The 14,140-nt window shown below is 50.2% G+C and overlaps 1 protein-coding gene across 2 annotated transcripts in view; it reads right to left on the bottom strand.

Moving 5' to 3' along the window:
- The window catches only part of HTR2C (5-hydroxytryptamine receptor 2C), a 438,632-nt gene that overhangs the window by 134,242 nt on the left and 290,250 nt on the right, over positions 1 to 14,140 (bottom strand). For both annotated transcript variants that reach the window (XM_075916247.2, XM_075916246.2), the window contains exon 3: positions 2,245 to 2,339. The gene's annotated coding sequence lies outside the window, so the exon portion shown is untranslated. The remainder of the gene's footprint in view (positions 1 to 2,244; positions 2,340 to 14,140) is intronic.

Below are 14,140 nucleotides of genomic sequence, written 5' to 3'. Positions count from 1 at the left end.
AGACACCCCCTCTTTGGAACCTCCCTTCAGGAAGTTGCAGGCTGCTCTCAAATCCCCCCTCGCTCTTCTCTTCTGCAGACTGAACAAGCCCAAATCCCTCAGCCTCTCCTCACAGGTCATGTGCTCCAGCTCCCGAATCATTTTGGTTGCCTCTGCTGGCCCCTCTCCAATGCGCCCACATCCTTTCTGTAGTGGGGGGCCCAGAACTGGATGCAATGCCCCAGATGTGGCCTCACCAGAGCCGAATAAAGGGGAATAATCACTTCTCTGGACCTGCTGGCAGTGCGCCTCCCAACGCCCCCTCTTGGTGCCGCGCACAGAGGCGCGAGGGCAGGGCTCTCTTCCCGTGAGCCAGGCTGCATCTTCCTTCCCTGAGACCCACAGGCAGGAATCGCTCTCCCCTTGGACTCTGCAGGGGAACAGGGTTTGCTCCCCTCCCTCTGCTGCAGGGGCTCTGTGCTCCTGGCGATGCCGCTCCCTTCCCAGGGACTGCTCCTGGCCACCGCAGTGAAGGGAGTCGCCCCTCCTCCTGTCCCACCCTCCTTCCCTGCACGGGCAGTCCTCACGCTGCGCAGCCCCCGCGAGCGACAGCAGGACACCACGAGGGCTGCACAGACAGTGGGGGAGCACGAGTCTCCCCCGCCAATTGCTTTTCTGCTTCATTTCTCTCCCGGGAGAGGCTCAGGCGGCCGGGGGAAGCTCCCCCCTGCAGTGGCAAGGCAGAGACACGGGAGAGGATGCGCCAGTGAGGTTCATTCCTCTGGAGGAAGAGGAAAGGAACCAGAAATGGCACATGGCCCTCGGGGCTACTGTGATGAACCCTCCTGAATGACGCAGGTGAGAACTTCGCCAGAGTGTTGGTCAGGTCACAGACAGGCCTTGTGCACAGAACGCTAAGTCGTGTTCTACACCGACACCCGTGTGTGGCTTCTTCCCCACGTAAGCCTCCCCGGCAGCCTTGCTCCCACCGCTCACACCCGGATGCTCCTCTCACTCGCTCAAGCTGCGTGGAGCCTGCCCTTTGTGTGGCTTACCGGGAGCGGTGTGAAAACACCACCTGTGGGCAAAGCACGCGCCAGTGTAAAACATGGGCCACGCTGGGGTTCATTAAAGAGGGCAAGGAGTCCAAAGCAATAAATGCTAATGAAGTCGTTACTCAAATAAACGTTTCTAAGCAGTTCCTTAACAGCCACCTGACAGGGACACCCCGGCCTGCTCACATGGGAGCTGTTCTTCCTTCTTGTGTTCCCCCCAGCTCCCAGGGGCTGTTCTAGGATCCTTTCCCTCCACAGTGCTCTGCCCAGTGCAAGCTCTCCTGTCACACCTGTGCTAGCGCATCTTCCTTCAAAGCATCCCAACCCGGCTAGGACGGCCCTTTCTCGGCCTCCCTCCTTCAGTCTTGCTCTGCCAGACTCTGCTATTTGGTCAGTCAGGGCTCAGCCTACGGCTTCTCAGTGAGCGGACACTAGCTAAGAAACAACAACGACCAAACCAGCCCGGTCCCAAGCAACCCACCATCACAGCCTCGCAATCGCCCTCCATCAGGGGCGGCTGCTGTCACGGGAAGACGCGGCACTGGTCTGCCCCGGGCAGTGACAGACACCCCAGGGCTGACGTCCCACCACGGACGAGTCTGTTCTTTGTCGAGAGCCCTCCTGACTGCCTGGAGCATCTGGGGGGCTGGCGCTCGATTAGAAGGCCCTAGATCTGCTGGGGGCCGGAGGTGAGGGGAAGTGACCTTGGAATGGAATGAATGCTTCTTCATCACCTCTTCCCTGGGTCCTGCTTCCCATTCCTCTGTGCTACGAGGCCTCCTGGCTCAGACAGATAAGCAAGCTAGGGACTGCTGCAGGTTTGCCTCCACAGCAGCTCTCACAATAAGGGTCTATGCTGGAGTACCTCTCTAGGCTGGCATCCTCAGGCCCTGGCCAGGGCCCAACCAGAGAATTTGCCAGACCACGGGAGTTCGGTATTGTCTAGCAGCATTACCAGCACTGCCACTGGGCTCTGAGAGACAGTTGGGGTAAGTTAGAGCTAAATAGCAGCACAGAGAACTGAAAGCCAGGACTGGGGCTGCAAACAAACTTTATGGGACAGCAGGAAACTTGGCCACCCCCATGCTAAGTGAAAATCTGGCGAACTAAAATCCTGCAGGACCACGGATATTACCGGGCCAGAGAGCGCCAGGCCAGTATGCAAAAGCAGTGCACAAAGCGAGTACGGACTCGCTCTCTTGTAACATACCTGTGACAGCATTTCTCTGGTGAAACTCGTTGTCTGTGGCTGGCTTGGGGCAGAACTCCATATGATGGGGTGAATTAAAATACCACCAGGGCGACCTTAAAAAAAGAGAGAGAGAAAAACTCAACACAGTGTTCATGTGCCCCACTATGGACTCCAGACTCATCAATGCAAGTGAGGGGTGCAGGGGAAAGAAGGAGTCTGAAGCAGGGGTCTGGTGCTTGGACCAAAGGGAGCAAGAGTTCTGCTGTGAGTGACAGACAGGCCGTGTCACAGCAGACGTTTGCCTGCCAGTCCGTGTCTCGGCATTAGAACTGCCGGCACAGATAGGTGCCCAGGGAACAGGTAAATACGTTCCATCCGGACAGTGCAGGGACACCCAGCTGAGTACGTGATAAATAGTTGGAAACAACAGGAGTGAAAGCAGAACAAGGGGCAGCGAAGGCTTTGGAGGACAGTTCAAGGAGAGGCACCAAGTGTGTCATTGGTGCGTAAGATGATCCATACGGTGCATAATGTAGATCAAACATTTCTGTCTATAAATATTGGGGTTCCTCACTTACCTCCTTGGCCGGCCTAGGGGCGACAGTGAAATCAACTGAGCCGGGTGAGTACAAATATATAGGGACTCGGAGGCCATCAGGCTACCGACACCTAGTAATGTGCTTCATTCGACAATAAACCTGACTCAGCGCCTTCGTGTCTTATCTGAGTCTGTGGTCTTTGGGGGCTCTCGTGAACTCTCTGATGCTAGCTACCTGTGCAGAGCTGGCGTGATACACTGAGGGAGCCTACAGAAACGTGCACAGCTGAATGTTTATCATCACTGATGCAGCAGGAGACCTGTCAGGACGCCACACCAGTGAATCTGGAATTTACTGTATCGCTGTCCTGAATGACTGCAAGGGGATGTAGCTGTGGAGAGACCTGGAGTAAATCCAGACCCTGACTGTCTAGAAAGCCTGAAAAGCCAGCCAGTTCAAAAACACTTCTCAGTCATTACTGGAATTAAATGCAGAACACCCCTGCCTGTCCCCACCCTCAACACTATAGCCAGCCACCCTCCTGTCCTAACCCTGACACACCCGCCTGCCCTAACCCTGACATCCCCTCTACCTGTCCCTAACCCCGACACCTGCTCTTGGCATTCCCAGAGGATGCTCCACTGTATCCTACAGACAATGACTTTTCAGGAGTACAATTCCAAAAGTATGAACTCTGCTGGGGAACACAGCTGGGGCAATAGAGATGAATTCACAAAGGCTGAGACACAGTACATACATGGACCAACCAAACAGAGCACGCAGGTAAGCAAGAAGTGAAATGTAATGGTGCTAAGAAAATAAATAAATGCCCACAGTGTTCCAACATGAAACATAGTGCACAAAACTGACAACAGACATTATCATAAGCTACTCCCTCAAAGCACTAGAGTATAAAGCAGAGGCAAAAGGCATTGGCATTCACCCGAAGCCCAGAGATTTCTCTCTTTCATGCTGAGATGTGCAGGCCCTTGTCCCCTCATTCCTAGCTGTCTGAGACAGCCTCTCCCATTAGGCAGTAGACCCATCAAAATGGACCCCGAGGAAAATGGAAGCAAACTGAAAGCTTGGTCTTGCTTCTACTGGCTTGAGGTTTGGCGACTTGTTTCTCTGGGCACCTCACTGGGCCCTGAATATCAACCTGCCTTCTTCACCTTCCTGAAGTCACAGCATCTGCCTTCCCCTCTCCTCCAGCCCCTCCCGCTCCGTGCCTGGGCGCGGCCCCCGTCTTCCCCTCCGGTCAGAAGCCGCACCACACCAAGTGGTCAGACCAGAGACTCCAGCCACAGATGTTAAGACCAGAAGGGAGCATTATTCACCATGCCCCAGAGAGATTCATCCATTCCTGGAAACGGAGCAACGTCTCTTGCCCCTGGCAAATTACGCTCAAGGGGCAGGTGTAGGACCTTTGGGGGGGGGTACAGATTACAGAAGAGACACCACAAGCAGCTTCCCCTCTGCATCCCCAATCCTGCTCCCGTCTGAACTCATTCTCGTGAGGCCCTGACCCAAGCAGCACCGGAGCCTGTAGGAGCAACCTCCTTGCCCGGTCCAGTCTCAGGCTGGCACGGGTTGTGTGGACGCCCTCACAGCAGCTAGCTGGGCACATGAAGCAGTGAAGAAATCGCTTTGGCGGGAACTGGGATCCCTGAAGCTTAGTGAGGGGAAGGGGTTAGGCTTTGAAGCCAACATTTTTCAAGGTGCTGTCAAACATTCAGAGGAACCAAGCCGAGCTAAGCACAAGAGTAGCCTCCCAGGGCACTTCTACATGCTGAAGCAGTGATGGTTTTCATTAGTCCTGCTCATGTCCTTCATGCACGTGACAGCACCGCATGTCCAGCTGGCTTCCCTGAAGAGCTAGGCCAATACCTCTGATACCTGCCTGGGTTTCTTACAACAACCGAGCCAGAAAGCCACACAGAACAGTAGGAAAATGGCATTGTACATGGGACCGTAGGTTTGTGGAATCTCCGTCACTGGAGATAGTGAAGAGCAGGTTGGACCTGTCAGGGATGGGCTAGACCAGTGTTTCTCAAACTGTGATCCGCAGAGCCCCTGGGGCTCCACGAGACATCTCCAGGGGGCTCCGCGAGGTTGACAAACTGGAAACATCGATAGGTACAACACATACAATCAGTGGACCGCTGGGGCTCCGCATACATTTTTACGCATGTAAAGGGCTCCGGAGCCCAAAACGTTGAGAACCGCTGGTCTAGATGGTGCTTGGTTCTGCCATGGAGGTGGGGACTGGACTCAGTGACCTCTCGAGGTCCCTTCCAGTTTTAGTGTCCTAGGATAAAACCACAAAAATTGTCCCAAGTAGGTGGAAGACCTGAAAATACCTTCAGCTTATAGTTCAAAAGGGACCAGGTCTGAAATGGGTGCTGACCCTTGACCACAGTAGAGTACAGATTGAGTCGTATACAGAAAGGGTCAGACTGGGCTGTCACTTTTGATCAAAATGGTCATTGACGCCAACGGGAAGTCAATGACGCCAATTGTCTCTCACTCACGGTTCCCTAGTGCCTCTGGATTCTCAGCGCACGTGATGGAGCTCAGAGGCAACATTTCCTTTGCAGCTCGGAGTGGCCTTAGCCCTGCACAACAGTATGGTTTGGGCTTGGGCACCTCTCCTGCAAACACCGACATCCATTCCTAACCCATCGCCCGGCAGCCTTCAGAGAGACCAGTCACACGCTTCCGTGGGAGCATGAAAGGGGTTGCAGAATCAGGAACTTCTGTATCTTTTGCCTCTCTCTGGTGCACTGAGTCCCAGGTCTGGCGTATACATTCGAGTGAGAGGAACCGCAATATATTCCCACACAGCTTTTGAGAATAGTTCCCAACTCCGGTAACTTTTTAACTAATTCCCGATTGGTTTCCTAAGTGGATTCAGCAGATAAATTATCACCCAAATGATATTAACTTTCCCATTCAAAGTCTAATCCATTTTGAAAGATTACGCAAATTCAATAAATATTTAAATTCAATAAAACCTGCATCTGCCTAGTCATCTTAATTAAGAATTAGGCTGCTCTTTTCATTAAAAAAAAAAGTGTAAACGTTCAAAGCGAATATACTCCCAGGCTAGTGTTGGGGCACCTGAAGTGATGTACAATTGATTAATACACATTTTTGTAATCTGGTGTCAGAGGCAGAGTTCAACGTTGCATCTGATTTCAGCTCCCCAGGGACCTGCCTAGTCTAATGCTCAGACTCAAGTTAAACTTTGAAAAATCAACGCTTGCTTGAGAACGTGACAGGAAACGGTCTTTTCAGGTTCTTTTATCTTTATTCCCGCTCTCCGTAGAATTCTTCTACACGTCGACACAGACAAAGCCCTGAACTTATGAGTCAGTGCGCTTTGGATTTCTTCCAGATTTTACTGAAGAGCCAAATTGCTCTCCGACGAAATGCTGTGTGTGTCAGCGCCACTTGATTCTCTAGAGAAAATCTGGGTTGGCAGAGAGTTTAAAGAGAACTGTTTGCCTCTTTCACAAGGGCATGAACTCGAAATCAGACCAGTCAGCTCCACTAGTGCTGTATGAAGGCACCAGATCAAAAGGAATCATGTCTCTGTTTCAGCGTGTAGACGCAACAGGCTCTAATTCAGCTCCATAGACCTGCTAGCTGAATTTGGTGCAGGCGATCTGGCACTTCTATCAAGATGCCCATGTGTTAGAACGGTCTCCTCTGCTTCCAAGTTATGTCTAGTTTGAGAGAGAATCTCTTTGGAATACAGCATCTTGCCATGGGTGGTATTCTTAAATACTGATGGAGATTGCCTATCTCCTAGAACAGGAAGGGACCTTGAAAGGTCATTGAGTCCAGTCCCCTGCCCTCACAGCAGGACCAAGTACCATCCCTGACAATTTTTTGCCCCAAATCCCTAAATGACCTCTGCAAGGATTGAACTCACAAGCATGGGTTTAGCAGGCCAATGCTCCACCCACTGAGCTATCCCTCCCCCACCAAGGTAAGTGAAGGTAGGGCTGGGGATGGCAAGGCCCCAGCCCCTCCCCTTCTACCCAACCCCCAAAGAAGCCAAACCCCCAAACCCCCAACACCACAGGGAGGCAGAGCAGCATGTGGCCTCAGCCTCCCCAGTCCCAGAGCACAAGGAGGGCGGGCACTCGGAGGCAGCAACACTCCGCCCCAGTACACCTGGAGTAGGGGTTGTGGGGGTGGAGTGTGGGTGGGGCCTTCCCAAGCTGCCTGCCTGGCAACGCCTTCCCCTGCCTCACACACCCGCCGCCCATGACCTACGCCTGCCTCTCTGGTTGGTGATCCTGTGCTGAAACGTCTCCAGCACACAAGGAGCGAAATTCCACAGCAGCGGAGCGAAGCCAGCCACTTCCCCAGCAGCGCCAGTGGAGTTTCATTGCAACCACACCCACGGTGGGACTGTAGCAGCCCTGTCCAGATCCATTACAAACCCCCCGCTGGCTTTGAGGGTGCCAGATTAGACCCAGTACCGGGTTAATAACCTCATCTGCACAAACTGCTCCTGATGAGTGTTGCAGGGGCCGGTGCCAGGGGGCCTTGCTCCGCTGGAGGAAGAGCCAGCCCCACATATACACGCCCCATCTCCAGTGTCCCCCACACAACAGTCTGGCTGGGGCCTGCTTCAGAGGCAGTTTCCATGCCTGGGGATTCCCCTGGGGAACTAGAGGGAAACACAAGGAAAAGAGGGCTGGATGTTGACTAATGAGATGCCTGGAGTTCAAGAGTGAGGGTAGGAACATTATGGATATTTAATTAGCGAAGGAGCTATTAACATAGATTGCAGTTGTTTAATGATAGGTTTAGTGAGCTAATGTAATTAATTGCTGCACAGCAATGGGGAAACACGCACGAGCTATAGATCTTGGAAAGGAATAGGCAGGGGAGAATCAAGTGCAAGAGCGACAATGGGGTAGCAAGTTCCTTACTTTCTTGTTCCACTAACAATGAAGGATGATTTGTCCATAGTGCTTACTCCCTGGCATCAGGGATCCTCTGTAGCCTACAGGCCTAACCTGCTTGCTTGCCTGGAGTGATAACTATTCTTATGGATTTGTTATTGCCTTATGGGCTGGATGAAATGTTTCTATTACAGGAGTTTGGCGGTTTGGCTGTAGCTTGCATGTATCCTGCATGCTAAGGTAAGGCCAAGCTAGCATGCTCATGCCTGGGATCTTTCCCGCAAATAGTGAAGTCAATGCACACACAGCTCAAACCTTTCTCCTCCGCGATGGTATAGCGGCTCCCAAGAACACCCTGGCACTTAACAGGCACACCGCGATTTGGGAAAACCTGAAACAGCTGGTTCAGAGCAACTGACTAACTGGGTAGAACAGAAACGTGATACCATGGCCCCTTTGAAGTTATGTAACGAACTGACGCATATGCCAAGAAGTCGAGATCAATATGCTACTGGCCTACAGGGAGAGACACACATCTCCCTCAGTAAGGTGAGGAAATACAAATAAGGAATCAGGGAACCATCTCCTACTGAAGATGCAGCAAGCGTAACCCCGTCAGCGTCACAGAAAAGTGGCATCCCAGCCTAGGGATGGCAGGAGGAGGAGATGCCGTCCTTGGGAGGTGCCAGGCTGAAAGGCACAGGTGCAGGTCAGAAGGGAGATGATGGCCGACACTTCAGCTTGCTCTAGTGGGGATGGGGATGTGGTATGGAAACAACTGTCCTGTCTCCCTGCAGCGCTCAGCGGGAATGAGCAGAACGGGCAATCACTGAGTGAGCCGTTCCCTGTCATCTGGGCCCCGCTTCTGCCTTTGGAGGTTCAGGGACCCAGGAGTATGGGGCCTTGTTACTGACAGTCTTGGCTAATGGCCATTGGTGGACCCGACCTCCATGATTTTACGCAATTCTTTTGTGAACCCAATGATAGTTTTGGCCTCCACAACATCCCCTGGCAAGGAGTTCCCCAGGGAAACTGCATGGTGTGAGGAAATGCTGCCTTTTCTTTGTTTTAAGCCTGCTGCCTACGGCTTTCATTGATTCTCTGTTCCGAGACAGGGTAAACCACACTTCCTGATTCTCTTTCTCCATGCCAGGCATGATGTGTAGACTTCAGCCCGCTGCCCTGAGCCATCTCCTCTCTACCCTGCACAGTCAAATCCCTCTTCGCACAGACGCTGCTCCGTGCCCTGACACACTTTGGTGCCATTGTCTGTGCTCTGTCCAAATCTAAAGTAGCTTTGTTAAGATCCGGGGACCAGAACTGCAAGCAGCACTCAAGGAGTGGGCATGCCATGGATTTATATAGTGGTATTATGAGATTTTCTATCTTATTTTCTATCCCCAATGGTTCCTAACATTCTAGCCACCTTTTTGGCTGCACATTGAACAGATGTTTTCAGAGCAATATCCATGACGACTCCAGGATTTCCATCTTGAGTGGTCTCACGTGGGGATTATAAACTCAACTTTCACCACCATAGAACGGAATTAAAATCTAGTTTTGTTCAGAAATGATAATAGACGTGATATTCTAAGTTGTTCATTTCCATGCAAAAGTGACTAGCTGCATCCAGAAGTAATTCTCAGGCTTAGTTAGGGGTGATGGAGTTTTCACATTTTGGACTAAAAAAGAGAAATGGCAACATTTACCCTGGAACAGCCGTTTTTCAGGTGAATAGCGGAAGTGACTTGGACTAATATTAAATAGGATGTTATCTGAATGAGAACCACAACCTGCCTCTAAATTAGCATGTGCCAAATATCACAGCATTGCGGTGATTCATCAGGTGTCACAGCTGACCAAAGGCGTGAACAAAGGTGCCACACTGACAGTGTGGGCACCCACAATTGCACACCCAGCCATTTGGGGGAGCAAATCTCAGCGTGCAGATGCAATGTGAGCTACTGAAAGTCTGGCCCAGGGAACAAAAGAGAAAGGAGCAGAATAAAACACCCAACGTTAAGCTATTTCTCAAGCCAAGCCGAAGCGCTCTCCAGCCCGTTTTACTTCCACGTGGCAGAGGCTAGCACACCCTCCCTAGCTGACCAGAGGCACAATAATTCCTCAGCAGGAATTCAGCACCTTTCTGATTTCTCCTTCTGTGATTTCCATTTTTATCGCTACACTTTACCCAGCCAGCAGATAGTGGCAAACACCATCCCTATCTGTCTTGGGGACATGTCTCCTTTGACTTTGTCGTCCATACAATTAGTAGCTAGTTAATCAATGCATTACTCCTAATGATTTGTAGTACAGTCATCTACTTGCTTCTCAAGTGAGAAGGTTAATGAAGGCTTCTGTTATGCTAAATCTGCCTTGTCTGAAAAAGGGAATGTCTTTCTTTGGAAAAACGAGAGCCCATCTCCTTTCCCCGAAAGGCCCCATCTACCCAGCAATGAGATTAGGGAACGCTGACTCCTAAGCCATTCCGTGAATTACTTGGACAGTCGCTTGATACTGAAGGAACTCCATTCTGAAAGCAGGCTGGTTGTCCCCAGGGAGTGCTCAATAACAGGTCCAGAACAGAAACCTGCCAAATAGGATTGGAGCAAGAGCCTGTCTTGTCTAGTATCCTGGACCCGACGCTTCCGGAAAGGGCACAAGAAATCCCACAAGCAACAGGGAAACACAGATGTCCTTGGCGGTTTGGGTACGGGGCGGTTTGGGCACGGGGGAGATATTAATGCATCAATAGTCCTACTCCTTTCTTTCCAAATACTGATTGAGAGGGTTGCAGAGGCCTCCTGCGAGCCCGCATGGAATGGTCACTGTCGTTCCACAGACAGGACTACACGCCTCGTCCCTGGGCTTACAATCGAAGAGCTGCTGGCTGCCAGTCCACTGCGTCGACCACTACTCTACATCTCTCCTTGCGGTCATGTGTGCTGAGATTTCACCATTGGAGGCGAGGGTGAAATTCGTTGGGTGTATCCGTTGTACACAACGATTTACAGTGGTGCGACTCATCATGTGGGTAAAACTGAAAAGAAAGACTCTCCTCTCGATGACTCATCTGCAGCAGTGCTTTTCCAGATCAGGAATGGAGAAAAAGCGGCTTCCATTATCCATGCAGCCCAGCATGTGAGGTGCGTATGAATGCAGGCGGAGATAACTGAGGAGGCAGGAGAACGGTGAATAGTATTTGTGTTGTCACATTGTGTTAGATGAACCTGGGGGAAGAATCTCATTATTCCGTGAGCTAAAACAGCTTCTTCAGTCAGGAACAATTCCATCACCATGCTAAATGAAACTTCGCTTTCATTATGTGCTGAAAATACACACGTGTTCGTAGTCGGGTATTACAAATGAAGTCATGTTGACACAAGTGGAACATTTAGACATCTTGTTCTTTAACAAGCTAAATACACTCCCCTGATGGTTCTAAGTTTGTTCCACTTTTTTTGGCCTGAGAAGGAAGCCCTGAAAGATCACAGGTCCTGGCAGATGTGCCTTTCATTTGGATCTAGCTTTTTCTCTAAAAGGCAGATAAGTGAAGGCAAAATGTCTACTGGAGAAAGAGGCAAAGTCAACTATGGAGCAAAGGTGGCGTCTGTTGCTCAGGAGGTCTGATCCGTCTTCACGCTCTACCAGTTCTACATCCGCTACTCCACTGCAGCTCATACCACTACCCGGTGCCAGCCTGGCGTAATGGAGGGGAGAGTCAGGCTTCTGGGGTGATCTGGGAGTAGAAGAGGTGTAAGGGATGGAACTGTGCAGTGACAGTGCTAATGGAACAAAAGGAGAAGGAGGGCAGCCTTCCTTGTAAAGAGAATTCTGCAGTATGAACAGCAAGTATCAGCTAAACTCACTTTATGCCAGTGTAAATGACTGTCCAGCAGGGAGAATCTGCCCCCTTATCCACACGTAGCATTTCATTTGTTTAGTAAAACTCATTAGCCAGCATTGTGCATTCGGGGGGCAGAGGAGGGTTTTGTGTGTATCTCCCATACAAGCCAGAAGGTGCGCCTGTTGTGGCACATTACACATGTGCTTTAACAGCCTGTAACTTTGGCGATACTTAATTTCCACTAGGTAGAAACAACTAAAAGTCACTTCAAACCCCCTATTCTCTGCTATTATCCCAAAGCACCATTTGGAGTGTAAGTTTGCCAGTGTCAGGGCATAACTCAGACTGTCCAAGTTCCAGACACCAGATAAGGCAGCTGTTCCGAGTGTGTGTAGGATGAAGAAATTGGTGTTTTTATCACTAGGAACCAGGAAGTGAACTCTCCTATCAGCACTGGGCCTGCTGAGGACTCACACAGCTAGGCTCATGCAGTAAGACGGACAATGACTCTCAGGTGACAAACGACCAAGTGCACAAAAGAAGAGACCTGTGCTTTTAAGACTGGCCAATTCTGTCATCATCTAACTTACTTGTAACCAATTTAGCCCAGTCTACTATATTTGTCTTGCTCATTTCTGGCCCTGTATGCAGAGACTAAAAGAAGCAGTAAGAGATAAAAAGACATCTCTTAAAAAGTGGAAGTCCGAGCCTAGTGAGGTAAATAGAAAGGAGCATAAACACTGCCAAATTAAATGTAAAAATGTAATAAGAAAAGCCAAAAATAGTTTGAAGAACAGCCAGCCAAAAACTCAAAAGGTAATAACAAAAATGTTTTTTAAGTACATGAGAAGCAGGAAGCCTGCTGACCAACCAGTGGGGCCTCTGGACGATCGAGATACAAAAGGAGCACTTAAAGATGATAAAGTCATTGCGGAGAAACTAAATGAATTCTTTGCTTCAGTCTTCACGGCTGAGGATGTTAGGGAGATTCCCAAACCTGACCCGTCCTTTGTAGGTGACAAATCTGAGCACTTGTCACAGATTGAAGTGTCATTGGAGGAGGTTTTGGAATTAATTGATAAACTGAACAGTAACAAGTCACTGGGACCAGATGGCATTCATCCAAGAATTCTGAAAGAACTCAAATGTGAAATTGCGGAACTATTAAATATGGTTTGTAACCTAGCCTTTAAATCAGCTTCTGTACCCAATGACTGGAAGCTAGCTAATGTAATGCCAATATTTAAAAAGGGCTTTAGAGGCAATCCTGGCAATTACAAACCAGTAAGTCTAATGTCAGTAGTGGGCAAATTAGTTGAAACAATAGTAAAGAATAAAATTGTCAGACACACAGAAGAATATAATTTGTTGGGCAAAAGTCAACATGGTTTCTGTAAAGGGAAATCATGTCTTACTAATCTATTAGAGTTCTTTGAAGGGGTCAACAAACATGTGGACAAGGAGGATCCAGTAGATATAGTATACTTAGATTTCCAGAAAGCCTTTGACAAGGTCCCTCACCAAAGGCTCTTACGTAAATTAAGTTGTCATGGGATAAGAGGGAAGATCCTTTCATGGACTAAACTGGTTAAAAGACAGGAAACAAAGGGTAGGAATAAATGGTAAATTTTCAGAATGGAGAGGGGTAACTAGTGGTGTTCCCCAAAGGTCAGTCCTAGGACCAATCCTATTCAACATATACATAATGATCTGGAAAAAAGGGGTAAATGGTGAGGCGGCAAAGTTTGCAGACGACACTAAACTGCTCAAGGTAGTTAAGACCAAAGCAGACTGTGAAGAACTTCAGAAAGATCTCTCCAAACTAAGTGACTAAGTGACTTCTACGCCGCTCAGCCGGGCCGCCATGGGGGAGCCCAAATGGACGCTTGCTCCCCCATGGCAGCCTGGCTGAGCGGCACAGAAGTCAGCTGAGCACCATGGCGGGAGGCAAAGGGGGGGGTGGGGCGGTGATGTGCTGCGTGACAGTGGCTCCAGGCCCTGTCCCCTGGCTGTGAATGTCATTGCCCCGCCCCCATTCGCCTTCCGCCGTGGCGCTCAGCTGACTTCTGCACCGCTCAGCCAGGCTGCCGCGTGGGAGCAAGTGGCGCAAGCAGCCGTTTGGGCTCTGCACCCCCCATGCAGCACAGGGAGTGCAGAGCCCAAATGGCCATTTGGACTCCACGGTCCCCCGAGTGAAAGGCAGGAGGGGGAGGAGAAGAGAAAGAGAGAGACAGAGAGAGAGGCAGGAGGCGGAGGAGAGCTGAGAGAGAGAGAGGCGGAGGCAGTAGGAGGAGGAGGAGGAGGAGGAGGAGGAGAGAGAGAGAGAGAGAGAGATGGAGCGAGAGACTGAAGGCTCAGGAGAGAAGACCTACTTTGAGGAGAGACCTGAAAATCCCGTCTTATGACGAGCTAATTGGCTAGTTGCTAAATAAAGGGCGTCCTGAAAGAAATGTTTCAAAAATCACACTAAGATTAAAGACATTTAAAGTCATCTCCCTGAATATCATTTTCAGCACAGCCAAATGCTAACTCAAATCCATCTCTCTAATGTTGCAAAGTAATAGGTTGCAAAACGAATTTCCTAAGGCCTCGCAAATGTCTCAGAC

The sequence above is a fragment of the Pelodiscus sinensis genome, chromosome 13, assembly GCF_052426305.1.
Source record: "Pelodiscus sinensis isolate ZL-2025 chromosome 13, ASM5242630v1, whole genome shotgun sequence".
NCBI classification, from domain to species: domain Eukaryota; kingdom Metazoa; phylum Chordata; order Testudines; family Trionychidae; genus Pelodiscus; species Pelodiscus sinensis.
This window is presented reverse-complemented; position numbering and strand designations above follow the sequence as displayed.